General features: G+C 42.9%; 1 protein-coding gene and 1 pseudogene across 1 annotated transcript in view; one reads left to right on the top strand and one right to left on the bottom strand.

Moving 5' to 3' along the window:
- The window catches only part of ADAMTS2 (ADAM metallopeptidase with thrombospondin type 1 motif 2), a 298,006-nt gene that overhangs the window by 157,652 nt on the left and 120,682 nt on the right, over positions 1 to 19,672 (bottom strand). The gene's annotated exons all lie outside the window — the stretch shown is intronic.
- On the top strand, positions 7,607 to 9,646 carry LOC101349154 (integrator complex subunit 10 pseudogene; annotated as a pseudogene).

Here is a 19,672-nt window from a genome sequence, read left to right on the forward strand (position 1 = left end):
GAATATTGAATATACCATGGACTGCCAGAAGAATGAACAAATCTGTCTTGGAAGAAGTACAACCAGAATGCTCCTTAGAAGCAAGGATGGCAAGACTTTGTCTCACGTACTTTGGATGTGTTGTCAGGAGGGACCAGTCCTTGTAGAAGGACATCATGCTTGGTAGAGAGTCAGTGAAAAGGAGGAAGACCCTCAAAGAGATGGATTGACACAGTGGCTGCAACAATGGGCTCAAACATAGCAAAGATTGTGAGAATGACACAGGACCGGGCAGTGTTTTGTCACTGTCTTAGGCTGGGTTCTCTAGAGAAGAAAAATCAGTAAAGCATATAAATATATATATAGAGAGAGATTTATATCAAGGAAATGGCTCGTGCAGTTGTAGAGGCTGGAACGTCCCAAGTCCCTGGGTCAGGATAGAGGCTTCCCCTGATTCACGTAGCTGCAGGGGCTGGCGAACCAAAGATCAGCAGGTTAGAGAGCAGGGCTCTTGCTCACAGGCTGCAAAGATCGATGAATCCCAAGATGGCCAGGCAAGACCGCAGGTAAGCTGCTAGCTCAAGTTCCAAGAACCGGAGGTCAGACAAACAGGAGCCAGTTGCAGGATCTAGCGTGAGAAAAAAGCCCCTAAGCCTTGCCAGAATGTCCACTTACATTCAATGCAGGCCACATACCCAAGGAAACTCCCTTTCAGCTGATTGGTTACTCACAGTAGAGCCCATCATGGGGGTGATCACATACCAAATCTCAGTAGGGAGGTGATTACAGCATTATACAACTGCCAAACCACTGAGAATCATGGCCCAGCCAAGTTGACACACAATCTTAATCATCACAGTCACTATAGTCGGAAGAGATGCACCTAACAACATAACAACAACAGCTCTTGCCCTTGGATTACAGAATCCCAACAATCCAACCCCAGCTGACACTTACTGCCTACCCAGCCTGTTCCCTGAGGGCCTATAGGTGTCAGACCCTGGGGGTGGTGCCGCCACTGTCTACAGCCATCCAGCCAGGAAACACTGGCTGAGATTACTAAAGCCCTGTGCCTGGACAGCAGACCAGAATAAGCTTGGTCCACCTGGCCAAGGCCTGCACACATCACCCACATCTGAGAGGCAAGAGTCAACATGCCAGCAGCCACCCTCACTCTGATCCCAGCAAAATCACCTCCTAGTTGTGTGACATGGTCAAACCACTTTCCCTCTCTGAGCCTCAGTTTCCCCATCTGAAAAAGAGACATATGACCCTCTCAACAGCCCACAAAGTAAGTGTTGAATGCACAGAAGAAAGCTGAGGCTCAGAGAGTGAGGGTTCTTCAGGCCCTCTGTCTGAGAATCGAAGGAAAGTACAAGATAGCCAGAAACTTATATTCAAGTGGCTTGGAACTAACCAAACTAGAGGAATGGGTGGGGAAAACTGGATCCCTCGCCCATTTCCCACTGGTAGGTCAACCAGGCAGCAGCATCCTGGCAGGGCATTCCTGGGGCCTCCAACAAAAGCTCTTTATAGGAGTTCTCCCCCACAACCCCCGACTCAGGGCTCAGGGGAGCATCCCCAAGGCCCAGCCGCACAGGAAACCCTCCTAGCAGGCCCTACCTTGGGGGCTGCTCTTGAAATCACCTCCAAGAAGGAAGCATCACTTCTGCTTCCAAAGATCTCCCAGGCAGGAAATGGGCGCTGGCACCATAAATGTTTAATTACATTAATTGTCCAAGTTCAGTGAGCAGCATCCCTCCTTAAGCACCTTATGGGAAAGCGTAATTAAGCGTGAAATGGTTGGTTTTTACAACTTCCCTTTCTGCCAGCCTCTCTTGCTAAGGTTCACCTTCCTCCTCTCTAATTTAATTTTCTGACCTTTTCAGTTGACATTCTTACCCCGTATATTCCGGCGTCTTGGCACACAACACCAAAGCACTATAATTACTTAACTATAAACCTCTCATGGAAATTTGCTTTCGACTTTGTTAGAAAACACTGTAATCAAATCCCTAAGAGTCAGGATCAATGGGCTTTGCCTGTCAGAGGAAATATATCACAGGATTAAGTGGCTTAGCACGAGGAGATCCTGGTGGGCAGGGCAGGTTGGCAGGGAAGGTGGGGGAAGAAGGAGGGCAAGACAGGGAGGGCATGCAGTGGGCAGGGTAGGCAGGCAAGCAGCCAAAGTGGGCAGGCAGGTAGGGCAGGCGGGTGGGTAGGGAGAATAGACAGGTGGGCAGGTCAGGGAAGCAGGCAAGTGGGCAGAGAAGGCAGACAGGATGGGCAAGTGGGCAGGGTGGGGAGGCAAGTTGGGGAGGCAGGGTGGAATTACCAGAGGATCCAGCCTGGCCATCTCTGGGACAACAGGCCTCCCGACTGTTCACCTGGCCTTGGGCACTCCCAGACATTGACCTAGAAGTGCTTCAGTGGGCACAGCTATGAACAGTACTTGCAGGTCTTGACCCATTCATTCACTTATGCATGTCAGGGATGCCTCTGTAGAGGCCAGAGGGAGATCTGACTTCAAATGTACATCAAATAACGCATTTTTGCCATATGCCCTGGGAGGCTGTGCATATGGGTGCACAGATAGAGGGGGAGGCTCGGAAGGTGAACAACTGTGACCTTGGGTTCCATTTCTGGAGCCCCCTGCCTGTGGGGCAACGTGGACTTGGCTAGCACAACTCCTCTGTGTTGTATTTGTGTCTGTTATGAGCAACATCATGATAAATGGAAAAATATTGAAGTTGTCAAGGATTTCATTTTACTTGGATCCACAATCAACACCCATGGAAGCAGCAGTCAAGAGATCAAACGACATATTGCATTGGGCAAATCTGCTGCAAAAGACCTCTTTAAAGTGTTAAAAAGCAAAGATGTCACCCTGAGGACTCAGGTGTGCCTGATCCAAGCCATGGTATTTTCAATCACCTCATGCATGTGAAAGCTGGACAGTGAATAAGGAAGATCAAAGAAGAATCGATGCCTTTGAGTTATGGTGTTGGCGAAGAATATTGAATATACCATGGACTGCCAGAAGAACGAACAAATCTGTGTTGGAAGAAGTACAGCCAGAATGCTCCTTAGAAGTGAAGATGGCGAGACTTCATCTCACAGTGGAGCCTAGTCCTGGTTTTCACCTTTTAGGTGTACAGGGATTCATTCCACAACTGTGCCTGAGGGCTTGCTACACACTAGGGACGGTTCCTGGGACCTAGGACACATCAGTGAGTCATCTGCAGCTCCCCATCCTTACAGAGCTTCTGTCCTAGCAAAGGCAGAGACAATGAATAAGTCACGTATAGAGCATGCTACAAGGTGGTGAGTGCAATGGAAAGTGAGCAAATGAAGAAGAGCAGGCGAGTTGGGAGTGCCGGGGCCAGGATGGGCCGGGAGAGGGGCAGGTTGTGAAACATCAGTATGGTCAGGGTAGACTCAATGAGGAGGGGACACCTGATCAAGACTTGAATGAGGTAAGGGAGTTAGTAATGGAAGTATCTGAGGACAGAGCATCCAGGCAGAAGGAACAGCCAGTGAAAAGGCTGAGGGAAGGAGTATGTTAAGAGGTAAATCAGGGAGGCCAGAGTGGTAGGATAAAGTAAGTGAGAGAGAAAACAGCAGGCAATGGTATCAGAGTGGCAAAGGGATCATAGATTGTAAGGACATTGTCTTTTAAGCTGAAAGAAGTGGGGACCCCTTTAGGGTTTTGAGCAGAAAAGTGACATGATCTGATTTAAAGTTTCAAAGAATCACTGATTAAGGACCACAGATTGTATGATCCCATTTATATGAAATGTCCAGAATACGCAAATCCATAGAGACAGTAGATTACTGGTTGCCTAGGGTTGGTAGCCACCACCCATCTGTCAGTTTGTCATACTGTGGTGGTTTGCATGTTGCTATCATGTTGGAAGCTATGCCACTGATATTTCAAATACCAGAAGGGTCACCAATGGTAGAAAGGTTTCAGCAGACCTTCCAGACTAAGACCAACTAGGAAGAAAGGCCTGGTGATCTACTTCCAAACATTAGCCAATGAAAACCCTATGGATCCTAATAGAATATTACCCAGTACAGTGCTGGAAGATGAGCCCCTTAGGCTGGAAATGCACAATGTAGATTTGTGCAAATCTCACAAACAATACAGTGGCTACAGCAATGGACTCAAGCATACCAACAATCATGAAGATGACACGGGACTGAGCAATCTTTTGTTCTGTTGTACATGGGGTCAAGACGAGTTGGAGCCAGCTTGATGGCAACTAACAACAACAACAGGGATGGTAGGGATGGGGAGGTTGAGGGTGACGGATAAGGGGTGCAAAGTTTCTTTGGGGGTAATAAAAATGTTCTAAATTGTCTCTGGTGATGGTTTCACAACTCTGTGAATATGTTAAAAGCCATTGGATTGTACACTTTTAATTGGTGAATTATAGGGTATAAGAATCATATCTCAATAGAGCTGTTAATGAAAAAAGCATCATTAGCTGCTGTACTGAGAACAGACTGGGGGATGGGAGATAAGATGCAGGGAGACCTGTACAGTCACCCAGGAGAGCAGGTGGTAGCAGTGGAGGTGGTGAGAAGTGGTCAAATTCTGGGTGGAGTTTGAATGGAAAGCCAACAGATTTCCTGACAAATTAGACATGGGGTGTGAGAGGAAGAGAGAAGCCAATTATAACCCAAGACCTTTGTTTATACAAATGGAAGGAACGATTCACCATCTACAGAGATGGGGAAGGTGGTGGGTGGAGCAGGCAGTGGGTAAGATCCAGGTTTAGCTAGGGGTATGTTGAGTTTGATATTTCTCTTAGACATCCAAGGGTCGAGATAGGTAGAATATGAGTCTGGAGTTCAGTAGAGAGGTCTGAGATGGGGAAATATATCTGGGATCCATTGGCATTTAGATGGCACATAAAGCCACAAGATGAATGAGAGTAGCAAGGGAGTGGTGACGATGGAGACAAGAAGAGTTCCAAGGACTATGCCCTAGGGTACACCAACATTCAGAGGCTGGGGAGAAGAGAAAGAATCAGAGAGGAGACTGCAAATGAATAACTAGTGCGGTGGGAGAAAACAAAGAAAGTGAGATATCCTATAAGCCAAGGGAGTGGGAGAGACCAACCTTGTCACAGGCTGTGGATGAGGACTGAGGTCTGGCCAGTGGATTTAGCAACATGGGAGTCATCAGTGACCTTAAGCAAGACAGCTTTGACGGGGAGGTGGGGGCAAAGCCTGATCAAAGTGGGGTTAATAGAGAATGGGAAGAGAGGAGTTGGAGGTAGTGATTCCTCTTTGGGAGCTTTGCTACAAAGGGAGAAAAAACCAGGGCAATGGTCAATGGGGAGGGGAATCATCAGGTGTGAATGAGAATGGGCAAGAGATGTTGGAGGTGTGCAGAAAGAAAAGATATGGGAAGAGAGTGAATGGACTTGAGAGTGCCGTCTGGTTGCTGGCAGTCTCACATGCCCACTTGAGGCTTGTGACCCTCACTGTAAGCCAGACCATAAGTGTGGCTGAGTTTGTCTCCAGCTTCGTTTGGGCCACTGATGCAGGTGCAAAGTAGGTAGAGTTTCATTTAACTGGGACAATGGCTTCACCAAGCAAGAGTTACAAAGCAAGAGTGATAATGCCTGAGCAATTTGAGATGAGGAAGCTGGGTAAAGATGGAGAGAAGACATCAACAGGGTGAGGGACAGTGAAAAAGCAATAGCACCAACAGGTTAGAGGTCCTAGTTGAGCTGAAGTTCCTGGAGTCCAGGAACTAAACAAAGCAGTCATCAGAGAGTGTGATGCTGAAACCGATTATGGAGAGACTGAGGTCACCAGTAAAAATAAGATCTAGGATATGGCCATTGATGTCATCAAAGAAAAATCTGTTTCATGAGTCCCTTTTGGAAAACTTGAAAGATGTTGACATTGTCAAACTTGTGGGAAGTTTTGTGGGATTTGGTCCTCTGCCAAATGAGTTCTCATGATGTGTGTCAAGATGTGCATTTTGCTGCTTTGGTGAGGGCAGAAGCTCCATGCACCCCTCGGCCCTGCTGCCCTTAACCCTGGCAGGCACTAATATTAGAGGCACTAACAGAGGTCTTGGTCATTACTAGGGAAATCATAGCTTTATCAGATTCAGTGCTTGAGTCTTCATCTCTTCAAGAGGTTTTTTCAGGAAAAGGAGGCAGAATATGGACTTCCACTCTCCCAGCAGAACTCTATGAACGTCCTAGATAACAACCTTGATGAGTATTATGGATTGAATTGTGTTCCCCAAAAAGAAATATGAAAGTCCCAAACCCAAGACCTAGAAACATGACCCTCTTTGGAAATAGGGGGCTTCTTTCATTACATTAATGAAACCATACCAGAGTGGGGTTCATCTAAAACCTCATCACTCCTGAGTGGTGTCCTCTAAGTAAAAAGAGCAGAATAGACATGGACACACACAGATGTGGAAGATGCTGTGTGAAGACCTATCTACAAGCAAAGGAACACCAGTGATTGCCAGCAGAAACTAGGAGGCCCACTGAAGGAACTGACACAGCTGAGGCCATGATTTAGACTTTTAGTCTCCAGAACTGTGAGAAAATAAATTCCTGTTCTTTAAAGCCACCCACTTGTGGTATTTTTTGTTATGGCAGCACTGGGTAACTAAGACAACGAACTTGGCCCGATTCAAGAGGAGGTCTCAGTTTTCGTAAAAAAGAAGGAAATCCAACTCTCAGGAGAATTTGACAGGGAGGAGCTAGTGTGAGTCTTGGCTTCCCTAACAGATGAATTTAGCTACACAAATGAGGTAAACCAAGGCCCGCTGTGGAAGCTGCTGGAGAACAATGGTGTCCTTTGGCTGGGAAGAAATTGGAGCGTGAGAGGAAGAGAGAAGCGGACCTTCCAGAGCTGAAGGCCACGCTGCTGCAGGCTAGGCTGAGGAACAAAGCCTTGTCCCTGAGTCGACAGAGAAATGTGAGGTACTGGGAACACCTGTGTGAGAATATGGACGCTTCCCTTGTCTCAGGCAGCCTTCAGACATAAACCTGGACCAGCAGGCTGTTGCTTGCTGCCCCAGCCACGTCAGAGAGGCACACTGCCAGAGATGACCTCACACTTGTGGAAAATGAGGGGACATCAAATCAACCCATAGAGGCTCCCTTCGTCTAGCAAAGCTATGTGACCTCAGTTTGTTATTCCATGCTTTCATGAGTCAGAGTTTTCAGCCTTGTTGCAATCAAAACGAAACGTCAGAATCAACTTGATGTCCAAATTGAAATGGTAATTGCCATGTCAAAGGCCATTCTATAATTCAAATTTATTAAAGTCAAAGAACTTCAGCTTTCTTGAAGGAGTTTACTTTTGAGTAGAATTTGAGTTTGCTCTTTTATTGTGCAATTTGAATTTATTTGATTTTCAGGAAGTGGCCATTTATTGTTGCATGGAAATGGAGCTAAGAGAGACAGAATTCTTAAAAAAAAAAATTGTTTCCACCCGAGCCGGAAGGTCTGGCGGCTTGAGGCAAGGGGCTGTCCATCTCCTGGGTCATGTCTGCCCAGGGTGATTGTGAGTTTCTAGTGCAGCAAGCCGGGGAGTTGGTGCAGGAGGACCTGTGGGCGGCCAAGGTTTGGCTGATCACAGCCCACAGCCTCTACCCGGCTGACTTTAACATCCAGTATGAGATGTACACCATTGAGCGGAATGCCGAGCAGACTGCCACCGCCGGGAGACTGCTGTAAGACATGTTTGTGAATTTCCCAGACCAGCCGGTGGTGTGGAGAGAAATCAGCATTATTACATCAGCATTAAGGAACGATTCACAAGATAAACAAACCCAGTTTTTAAGAAGTTTATTTGAAACTCTTCCTGGCCGAGTCCAGTGTGAAATGTTACTAAAGGTCACAGAACAATGCTTCAACACATTGGAGTGATCAGAAATGTTGCTTCTACTTTTGAGGGGCTTCCCTGAAACAGTGGTGCAACATGGGGTTGGCCTTGGGGAGGCATTATTAGAGGCTGAAACTATTGAAGAACAATAATCTCCTGTTAACTGCTTTAGAAAACTATTTGTTTGTGATGTCCTTCCTCTAATAATTAATAACCATGATGTTCGATTGCCTGCCAATTTATTATATAAATATTTGAACAAAGCAGCTGAATTTTATATCAATTATGTCACTAGATCTGCTCAAATAGAAAATCAACATCAAGGTACCCAAGATACATCTGAGTTAATGTCACCTAGCAAACGTAGCTCTCAGAAGTACGTCATAGGAGGACTGACTGAAAAATCATCCCAGATTGTGGATGCCTGGGAGAGGTTGTTTAAGATTTTAAATGTTGTTGGAATGAGATGTGAATGGCAGATGGATAAAGGAAGACAAAGCTATGGTGATATTTTGCATAGAATGAAGGATCTCTGCAGATACATGAACAACTTTGATAATGAAACTCATGCAAAATACAAAAACCAAGTAGTTTATTCCACTATGTTGGTCTTCTTTAAGAATGCATTCCAGTATGTCAACAGCGTACAGCCATCTCTGTTCCAAGTCCTAATGCCCAGAGCCAAATTCCACTTGTTCTTCTTGAGGATGTGTCAAATGTGTATGGTGACATAGAAATTGATCGTAATAAACACTTACATAAAAAGAGGAAACTAGCTGAGGGAAGAGAAAAAACCATGAGTTCAGATGACGAAGACTGTTCTGCAAAAGGGAGGAATTGTCACATTGTAGTCAATAAAGCAGAGCTTACTAACTCAACTGAAGTGTTAGAAAGCTTTAAATTGGCCAGAGAGAGCTGGGAGTTGCTGTATTCCCTAGAATTCCTTAACAAGGAATTTACAAGAATTTGTTTGGCATGGAAGACAGATACTTGGCTTTGGTTAAGAATCTTCTTCACTGATATGATCATCTATCAGGGTCAGTATAAAAAGGCCATCGCCAGCCTGCATCATTTAGCAGCTCTCCAAGGATCACTCCCTCAGCCACAGATCACTGGATAGGGGACCCTAGAGCACCACAGAGCACTCATCCAGCTAGCAACTTGCCACGTTGCTCTCGGGGAGTACAGGATGATGTGTGAAAAAGTCCTTGATCTGATGTGCTACGTGGTACTCCCCATTCAAGATGGAGGCAAATCACAGGAAGAACCATCAAAGGTAAAGCCCAAATTTAGGAAAGGTTCGGATCTGAAGCTTCTGCCTTGTACCAGTAAGGCTTTTATGCCATATTGCCTGCATTTAACGCTAGCCTGTTTTAAGCTTAGAGCTTTCACGGACAACAGGAATGACATGGTGTTGGGGCATGTGATTGTATTACCTCAGCATGAGTGGCCGCAGGGAGAGAATCTTTTCTTGAAAGCTGTCTATAAGATTTGCCAACAAGGAAATTTCCAATATGAGAATTTTTTAAATTATGTTACAAATATCGATATGCTGGAGGAATTCGCCTACTTAAGAACTCAGGAAGGTGGGAAAATTCATCTGGAATTACTACCCAATCAAGGAATGCTGATCAAGCACCACATGGTCACTCAGGGCATCACCAAAGGTGTGAAGGAGGACTTCTGCCTGGCCATGGAGCGTCAGGTTTGCCACTGCGGTGAGAACTTGATGGTGGTCCTGCACAGGGTCTGCATTAATGAGAAGATCTTGCTACTTCAGACTCTAACTTGACTGAAGACCTTTCTGCCAGAGAGTTTGTAGCTGTCGAATTTTTTTGGAAGTCATAAAGCAGTGGTCAGTGTTGCTGTGAAAACTCTTAAAAACCAGAAAACCATCTGAGTTCTAACTCATTGGCTGCTTACAAGTAGTTCCCAAGAGTCTGAGAAGCTATTTCTATTTTTAAGAGCCATTTTTTAAAATAATTTTTGTAAAATATAATAACCTGTTTTGTAAATGAAAATCATCTTAAAATTCAAGACTTTAAACAAAAAAAAAAATTGTTTCCATGTTCTGGGTAAGTGAAAGAGATTGATAATGCATCAAAATTAATTGTATCCAAAATTATGTGCATACATGTCAATATGCATTTTTTAAAGAGGGCAAGTTAAAGGCTGCTTGTTGATTTTTCAAACCAGTAATCTTTTTCTTTTGGGGAAAAGGGCTCTGTCTCAGCCTATGTGGCTCTGGTGGGTGTATAAATCATGCCCAGCCTTCCACTAGCTGGTTGCAGGTGAGGACACATAACCCAGACCTGGTACCCCGTTCCTCTTGCCATAGTGATTGGTCCAGGAGGTGGACACACAGCTGAAGTGAGGCTAAACAGTGGCCCTCCTTGAGATCTGGTCCCTGGGAGAAAGAAACATCCTCTTCCTGGGCCAGTAAGCACACAGTGTAACTCTGGGACTGCTTCTATGGAGAGAGTCAATCTGAGAAGGAAGTCTAAGAAGACATCCAAGTCAAGAGAGAGAAAGAGAGACACAGCATTGGCAGCACTGTTTGAGCCAGTTGTGCCTGCCGTCTCAATTGCATATGCCAGTAAATTTCCTCTTTTGGCTTAATTAGATTTGGATCACCATCCGTTATATCTTGAAGGATCCTGACAGATGCAGGGTCCTCCACCTTCCTCACGGCTGTGGTCCTAATAAGGTTAAAAATAACTAGTGCCAAGACTTCCACTTCTGGAATGGGAGTGTGAGGAGTTCCATGAAACTGTCCTCTAGTGAAACAATCATAATTGGTGAAAATTTTAAAAAATTTTAAAAAAAAAGCGACCCCATAGAACAGAGTTGAATTACCCCATAGGGTTTCTAAGGAGAGGCTGATGGATTCGGACTGCTGACTTTTTGGTTAACAGTCAAATGCTTAACCACTGTGCCACCAGACAAGAACAGGTAAATGTATAGAGACCAAAGTTAATTAGTGGTTACCATGGGCAGAATGTAATTGGTGAAAATAACATCATAAAGAGGGGAGACAAAAAAGATAGGAACAGAGTTCTTAAATACTTTTGAAACTAAGTTGGTATTCAAACTAGATTGTATACATTTAAGATGATCATTGTAATTCCTAGGGTAACCACAAAGAAATAACTAAAAAATAAAGAGAAAGAAAAATGAGACGGGATTCAAAATGACACACTAGGAAAAAAATCAATTAAACACAAAAGAAGGCAATAATGGGGCAATTGAGGAACAAAAAAGATATAAGACATATAGAAAACAAACAACAAAATGTCAGAAGGAAGTCTTTCCTTATCAATAACTACTTTAAATGTAAGTAGATTAAACTCTTCAATTAAAAGGCAGAGATTGACAGAATGGATTTATAAAGAAAAAACAAACAAACCATGATCTAGCTATGTTAATTGCTGTCAAGTCTAAAAGAGACTCATTTAATATCCAAAGACACAAATAGGTTAAAAGTGAAAGAATGAATAATAATAATAATACATACATATATATATACATATATATATATATACATATATATATATATCTCATACAGATAGTAACCAAAAGAGAGCTGAGGTAGCTATTCTCACATCATATATATCTCATACAAATAGTAACCAAAAGAGAGCTGAGGTGGCTATTCTCACATCAAACAAGGGCATTTATGAAAAACCCACAAACAAAATAGACTTTAAATAAAAATATTATTATAAGAAATGACATTATATATTGATAAAATGTTTAATCCATTAAGAGTATATAACAGTTATAAACATATATGCACTTATAACAACAGAGCCCCAAAGTATATGAAGCAAAAACTGACAGAATTGAAGGAAGAAACAGACAGTTCTACAATAATAGCTGGAGACTTTAACACCCCACTTTCAATAAAGAATAGAAGAACTAGACAGAAGATCAATAAAGAAATAGAAGACTTGAACAACACGATAAACCAATTAGAACTAACAGACTTATATACGACACTCCACCAACAACAGCAGAATTATAGATTCTTCTCATGTGCACATGGAACTTTCTCCAGGATAGACCATATATTAAACCATAAAACAAGTCTCAATAAATTTAAAAAGACTGAAATCATACACAGTGTCTTCTCCAACCACAATGCAATGAATCTAGAAATCAGTAACATAAAGAAAATTGAAAAAAGTCAGAAACATGTGGAAACTAAACAACAAACTCAAACAATCAATATGTCTAAGAAGAAATCAAAAGGGAAATTAAAAGATACTTTGAGACGATGAAAATGAAAACACAACCAAGTGGGATTTATCCCAGGAATGCAAGGATGGTTCAACATAAGGATCAATCAATGTAATACACCACATTAATGGAGTAAAGGAAACAAAAAAAAACACATGATCCTCTCAATCGATGTAGAAAAAAACATTGAACAAAATCCAATAAATTTTCATGAAAAAAAGCACTCAACAAACTAGGAATAGAAGGGAATTTCCTCAACATGATAAAGGGCATTTATGAAAAATCCACAGCTAATATCATACTCAATGGTGAAAGACTGAAAGCTTTCTCTTTGGGATCCAGATCAAGACACGGATGCCCACTTTTGCCACTTCTATTCAATATTGCACTGGAAGTCCTAGATGGAGCAATTAAGCAAGAAAAATAAATAAAAGGTATCCAAATCAGAAAGGAAGAAGTAAAACTCCTTGCAGGAAAATGGGGAATTACTGCTAATGGATATAAAGTTTCTTTTGGGGCTCATGAAAATGTTCTAAAATTGATTGTGGTGATGATTGCACAACTCTGTGCATATACTAAACATCATTTAATCATGCACTTTAAGTGGGTGAATTGTATGGTATGTGAATTATATCTCAATAACACTATTATTTTATTATTTTTTAAAAATCATCTTTCCCTTGATCTCTGGCTTCTCAGAGTCATTCCCAACTAGGCTTAATCCCCAGGTGACACTTTGTAGGGACCTAAGTGACTGTCTGCTCTTTAAGCACCTACTGACAGGGCCTCTGGGTCCTGATATGTGGCTGCTCAGTGTTGCACAGTACAAGGCCTGGGAAGACCACCTGAGTGAGTTGTGTTCTCACCAACAAGAGAAGCATTCAGGTGACAAGCCTTGCACAATTCCTCCTAACTTCCAGCTTGCCTGGTGAGAGACAGAAATGCACCACACTTCTTTGCCACACTCAGACTCACGCACATAAGCAGCCTCTGCTCATATTCCAGCAGCGGCACAGTTAGCCCACAGGAACCTCTCGTTCTCCCCTGACATGTAGCTTCTGCCAGCGAGGCCCAGGCTGAAACATCGGGCAGGAGAGACCCAGAGACACCCAGGGTTCCTGGTCACACAAGGGAAGAGGAGCAAAGACTTCATCAGCATGTCCTGCCACTGCAAAGGCGCTGCCTCATCCATTTGTTCTTTCATCCCTCAGCAGGGTCCACCCTGTACCTGCAGCTAGTATAGCAGAAAGAGCCCAGGCCTGGGTTCCATCCCAGCTCCACCACTTTCTAATCATGCAATCTCTGAGCCTTTGGTTTCCTTGCTATAAAAGGAGGGTACCTCCCATCTCTCCAGGCTGTTGTGAGATAAGGTATGTAAAAGTGACATCCACATGATACTGGAAAGGAATCCGTGAAAAGCTTCTGCAGCCAGGGAGAGTTTCAGCTTGTTAGACCAGAAAACCTCGGGAACTGTATGTCTGCCCAATGGGGGATCCAATTCATCATGGAGCCAATGTGGAAATTACTCTCCAGCCAAAAGAAGCGGGGCTCAGACTTCTACTGCCTCCCCAGTTTCTGGATAAAATACACAGGCTGGGACCTGAGAACATCTAGTCCTCAGATGAGAGACAGAAACCAGCAGGGCCTCACACACCAAGGGAGGCTGGTCACTATAATCAGGAATGAGCAGCGGGCCTTCAAAGGCCTCTCTGCAGAGAGCAACCTCGACAACGACACTGAAGATGAAGGTCTGGAACTCGCCATGAACTGAATATAATACATTCACGGACCGTGGAATGGTCTTGGGGGAGGGGGACCAGCATTGACCCTTCTGGGTAGACACCACGGCTCAGGACACCTTGGGAAACAGACTGGCATGCCCTCACATGCTCAAACATAAAGTTACCGTAAAAACAAACAACCAAACCCACTGCTATGGAGTCCATTCCGACTCACAGTGAACCCATAGGGTTTTCAAGGCTGTAAATCTCCACAGAAGCAGACTGCCATATCTTTCTCCTGCGGAGCCGCTGGTGGTTTCAAACTGCCAAGCTTTCGGTTGGCAGTCAATCATTTTAACCACTGTGCCACCAGGGCTCCTCAAAGTTACCATATGACCCAGTAATTCTCCTCTTAGGTATATATACTTGAGAATAATCAAAACATATGTCCACTGACAAACGTGTACATGAGAAGAAGGCTACCAAGAAGAGGTTAGAACCCATTCCCAGGGTGCAGCACAGGCTGTAATAAGAGCTCTGTCGTGTTCCCTTCAGTCAGAGGGTGGTCATTATCTCTGAGTCACCGTTGTCATCCCCAGTTAAATCCAAGTTGAGCAGCCCCTCCTCGTGCTATTTTAAAAGAGGCAGGGGTGAGAAAGCATGTTCTCTAGACCCTTGCAGGAGCAGAGTTAGGAGATGAGCTGAGCAAGGTTGTACAGAGTAGATTCCTTCTAACATTTCTGTTTCTCAAAGCCTTTGAACTCCTTCCTGTACAGCAGGGTTGGCAGACTATGGCTTGCAGGGCAAATCTGGCCCACCACCTGTTTTGGTAAATAAAGTTTTATTAGAACACACACACATACAAAGAGGCAGGAGTCATAAAATAGACGCACAGGCCAAATTTAGCCTACAGACATGTTTAATATGGCTGACCTCACACTTTTTAAATTCATAAATTTCTCACAGAATTACACATTTCTGACTTATCTGAAAAAACTGGAAGACTTGGCAACACTGGCTCTGCTTTCCCACAATGACAACAATTCGCAGAAGCTGAGACGTTTTCTGTTTCACCAATTTCTTGTCTTATTTCGTATCGTCTTTTTCCTTCTACACTGCTTTTTTCTCACTTCTTAAACTGGAAATTTAGTTCTTTAATTTGCAGGATTTTTCTTTTCTAATATAATTTCCATCAAAGCACTGCTTTTACTGCATCCAAGTTTTGATTTTTAGTACTTTTATTACCATCCAGTTGTATTTTTAAAGTTCCATTATTATCCATTCTTTAACCTATGAATTATTTAATTTTTTTTTAATGTCCAAATAATGGAGATTTTTATTTTGGGGGTTAACTATTCTTTGATTTTTCGTGAGACCTACACTTAAGTGATCAATTTTTCTAAGTGTCACGAATGTGCATGAGAAGAATGAGTGACCTCTAATTGTCAGATGCAAACTTTATGTCTGTGAAAGGAAGCTTATTTGTGTTACATAAGACTTCCTTATCTTTGCCAATTTTTTGTCCACTTGTCCAACACTAATTGGAAAAAATGGTTGAAACTTCCCAAAATGCTGATAGATTTGTCAATTTCTCTATTTCAAACAAAGTTCAAACCAAATACATTGAGGCTATTTTATTAAGTGAATATACCTTGCTGTTGTTGTTGTTAGGTGTTGTCCAGTCAGTTCTGACTCATAATGACCCTATGTACAACACAACCAAACACTGCCTGGTCCTGCGCCATCCTCACAATCATTGTTAAGCCCACTGTTGCAGCTATTGTGTCAATCCATCTCTTTGAGGGTCTTCCTATTTTTCGCAGACCCTCTACTTTACAAAGCATGATGACCTTCTTCAGGGACAGATCCCTCCTGATAACATGTCCAAATTAGGTGAAACAAAGTCTTGCCACCCTTGCTTCTAAGAAGCTTCCTTCCTATACTTCTTCCAAGACAGATTTGTTCGTTCTTCTGGCAGTCCATGGTATTTTCAATATTTGTTGCCCACACCATAATTCTAAGGCATTGATTCTTCTTTGATCTTCCTTATTCATTGTCCAGCTTTCACATGCATATGAGATGATTGACAACACCATGGCTTGAGTCAGGTGCACCTTAGTCCTCAAAGTGACATCTTTGCTTTTTAACACTTTAAAGAGATCTTTTGCAGCAGATTTACCCAGTGCAATGCGTCTTTTGATTTCTTGACTGCTGCTTCCATGGGCATTGATTGTGGATCCAAGTAAAATGAAATCCTTGACAACTTCAATTTTTTCTCCATTTATCATAATGTTGTTTATTCGTCCAGTTGTGAAGATTTTTGTTTTCTTTATGTTGAAGTGTAATCCATACTGAAGGCTGTGGCCTTTGATCTTCATCAGTAAGTGCTTCAAGTCCTCTTCACTTTTAGCAAGCAAGATTGTGTCATCTGTATATAACAGGTTGTTCATGAGTCTTCCTCCAATCCTGATGTGGTGTTTTTCATAAAGTCCAGTTTCTCAGATTATTTGCTCAGCCTACAGATTAAGTAAGTATGGTGAAAGGATACAAACCTGATGCACACCTTTCCAAGACTTTAAAGCATGCAGTATTCCCTTGTTCTGTTCGAATGACTGCCTCTTGGTTTAAGTACAGGCTCCTCATGAGCACAATTAAGTGTTTTGGAATTCCCATTCTTCACAATGTTCTCCATAATTTGTTATGATCCACACAGTTGAATGCTTTTGCATAGTCAATAGAACACAGGTAAACATCTTTCTGGTATTCTCAAGTTTCAGCCATGATCCATCTGACATCAGCAATGATATCCCTCATTCTATGTCCTCTTCTGAATCCGGCTTTAATTTCTGGCAGTTCCCTGTTAATGTACTGTTGCAATTCTGAAGTTGCAGCAAAATTTTACTTGTGTGTGATATTAATGATATTGTCTGATAATTTCCACATTGTGTTGGATCACCTTTCTTTGGAGTGGGTACAAATATGGATCTCTTCCAGTCGGTTGACCAGGTAGCTGTCTTCCAAATTTTTTGGCATAGACGAGTGAGCACTTCCAGCACTGCATCCATTTCTTGAAACATCTCAGTTGGTATTCTGTCAATTTGTGGAGCCTTGTTTCTTTCTCAATGCTTTCAGTGCAGCTTGGACTTCTTTCTTCAGTACCATTGGTTCTTGATCATATGCTACCTCCTGAAATGGTTGAATTTAAACCAGTTCTTTTTGGTACAGTGACTCGTGTATTCCTTCCATCTTCTTTTGATGCTTCCTGTGTCATTTAATATTTTTCCCGTAGAATCCTTTGATATTAAAACTCAAGGCTTAAATGTTTTTCTTTAGTTCTTTCAGCTTGAGAAATATCTGGGGCGAGGCAGGGCCAAGATGGCGTAGCAGGACCCTCTTACAACAAAGACCCAAAAAAACAAGTAATATGATTATATATGGCAATCTGGGAGCCCTGAACATCAAAGGCAGAGTTGAGGAACTGGACTGAGTGGCAGGTGGAGGGAGAGACTGTTCCGAAGCAGTGAGGAGTTGCCAGACCTGACTTAGCGGGAGCCTGGGCCCTTCAGGGCTGAGCAGCTTCGGGGGTGAGCAGTGAGGCAGGCAAGCAGCTGTGCTCGGGAAGCACGTTTTCCACACCAGGAGAAACCCAATGCCAGAGAGTCTACACGGCCACCAGAACCAGTGAGAAGCAGCCCTCATAAGCAAAAGATAAGTACTTCTGTACAGCTTACTGCGCAGATCAAAAACACCCCCCTTAGGGAAAAACCTCTCTTCCATTTATCTCCCCTCTCCCTGCTCTGTACTGAGTCCTGGACCAGCTTCAGCAATTGTCAAGTCCCCTGGGCCAGAAGTAGGATCCGTCACACGCCCAGAGCCATTCTCCCTGCCTTGGAGAGTGAACAAATTAACAAACGGGGAAAAAAATAAAGTACTGGCTCCCCTAAGCCAGGAACCCAGGAACCCTAGGCACAGGCATAAGGAATCCACGGACTTTGACTGCCTTTCCCCCTGCAGAGACTTGTGTGTGCCCATCTCAACAGCGTAGGCCCTCATTACCGCAATACAACAGGGTATATTCCGGAACTCTAACTTCAACTGTTTAAGCTGTGAAGTGGCAGCTTCTTGACATTGACACTGCTCTGCCCATTAAACAGGGTCTTCATCTACCCACATCAGGGGCCTGAGGACTGGTGGCTCTACCCATGCCACCTAGCCACCTGCGATAGGGGCCCAGGAATAAGAAGTGCCCCCCTGTCCTTATAGCCAACAGCATTAGGTGCTCATAGTCTAGCTGCAAACCCCACCTACCTACGCACTCTAGGGAACAGGGACACGCCTTCCTCCTGGACACTCAGGGGTGGCCGTCAGCCCCCTGCCTTGCTCAGAGTGTGTCCCCCTGCTGCAGCTAGATGCCTGTGCCTACACCAATCACCCATGCTTGTCTAGAACTGTAAGTGAGAGCCTACACCACACACTTGGTGGCTATCAACCTGGGCACCTAAGCTGAATCCATACAGGAGGAGTGGGCAGACTCCTGCACTCACATACCTAGTAACAGATCTAACCAACTGGTGACAGGACATTAGAGCTTCAAAGGTGCCAATAATCAATCTAGCTCATACAAGCAGCCTATTTGGGAATATTGAAACAAAACAAGAAGCTAGGAAACAGTAAGCAAACATAAAATAAATAAATATAATAACTCATTGATGGCTAGGAGACAGCAGTCAATATCAAATCACATAAAGAGGCAATCCATGATGGCTTCAGCAAGCTCCCCAAATAAAGAATCTAGAAATTTTCCAGAGGAGGAAAATTTCTTGGAATTACTGGAGGCAGAATACAAAAGATTAATATACAGAACTCTTCAGGAAATGAAGCAAAACGTAGAACACGTAATAGAGGAAATTAAAAAGATTAGAGAAGAACATAATGACAAATTTAACAGGTTGCAAGAATCCATAGAGAGACAACAATCAGAAATCCAGAAGATCAACAATAAAATTTCAGAATTAGACAACTCAACAGAAAGTCATAGGAGCAGAATTGAGGCAACTGAAGTCAGAATTAGTGAGACTGAAGATAAAGCACTTGACACCAGCTTACTTGAGGAAAAATCAGATAAAAGGATTAAAAAAATGAAGAAACCCTAAGAATTATGTGGGACTCTATCAAAAGGAATAACCTATGAGTGATTAGAGTACCAGAACGGGAGAGATAACAGAAATTACAGAGAGAATTGTTGAAGATTTGTTGGCAGAAAACTTCCCTGATATTGGGAAAGATAACAAGATATCTATCCAAGATGTTTATCGAACCCCACATAAGGTAAATCCCAAAAGAAAATCACCAAGACATATTATAATCAAACTTACCAAAACCAAAAATAAAGAGAGAATTTTAAGAGCAGCTAGGGATAAACAAAAAGTCATCTACAAAGAAGAGTCAATAAAAATAAGCTGGGATTACTCAACAGAAACCATGCAGGCAAGAAGGCAATGGGATGACTTATATAAAGCCTTGAAGGAGAAAAACTGCCAGCCAAGAATTATATATCCAGTAAAACTGTCTCTCAAATATGATGGCAAAATTAGAGCATTTCCAGATAAATAGGAGTTTAGGGAATTTGGAAAAACCAAGCCAAAATTACAAAAAATACTAAAGGGAGTCCTCTGGTTAGAAAATCAGTAACATCAGATAACAACCCAAGACTAGAACAAAGGACAGAGCAACCAGATATCAACCCAGACAGGAAAGTCACAAAAGTAAATCAAAGCTAAAACACTAAAAATAGGGAAACAGAAGTCAATATGTAAAAGATGACAATATTAAAACAAAAAAGAGGGCCTTAAAAAATG

This window comes from Trichechus manatus, unplaced genomic scaffold (genome assembly GCF_000243295.1).
Source record: "Trichechus manatus latirostris isolate Lorelei unplaced genomic scaffold, TriManLat1.0 scaffold00181, whole genome shotgun sequence".
NCBI classification, from domain to species: domain Eukaryota; kingdom Metazoa; phylum Chordata; class Mammalia; order Sirenia; family Trichechidae; genus Trichechus; species Trichechus manatus.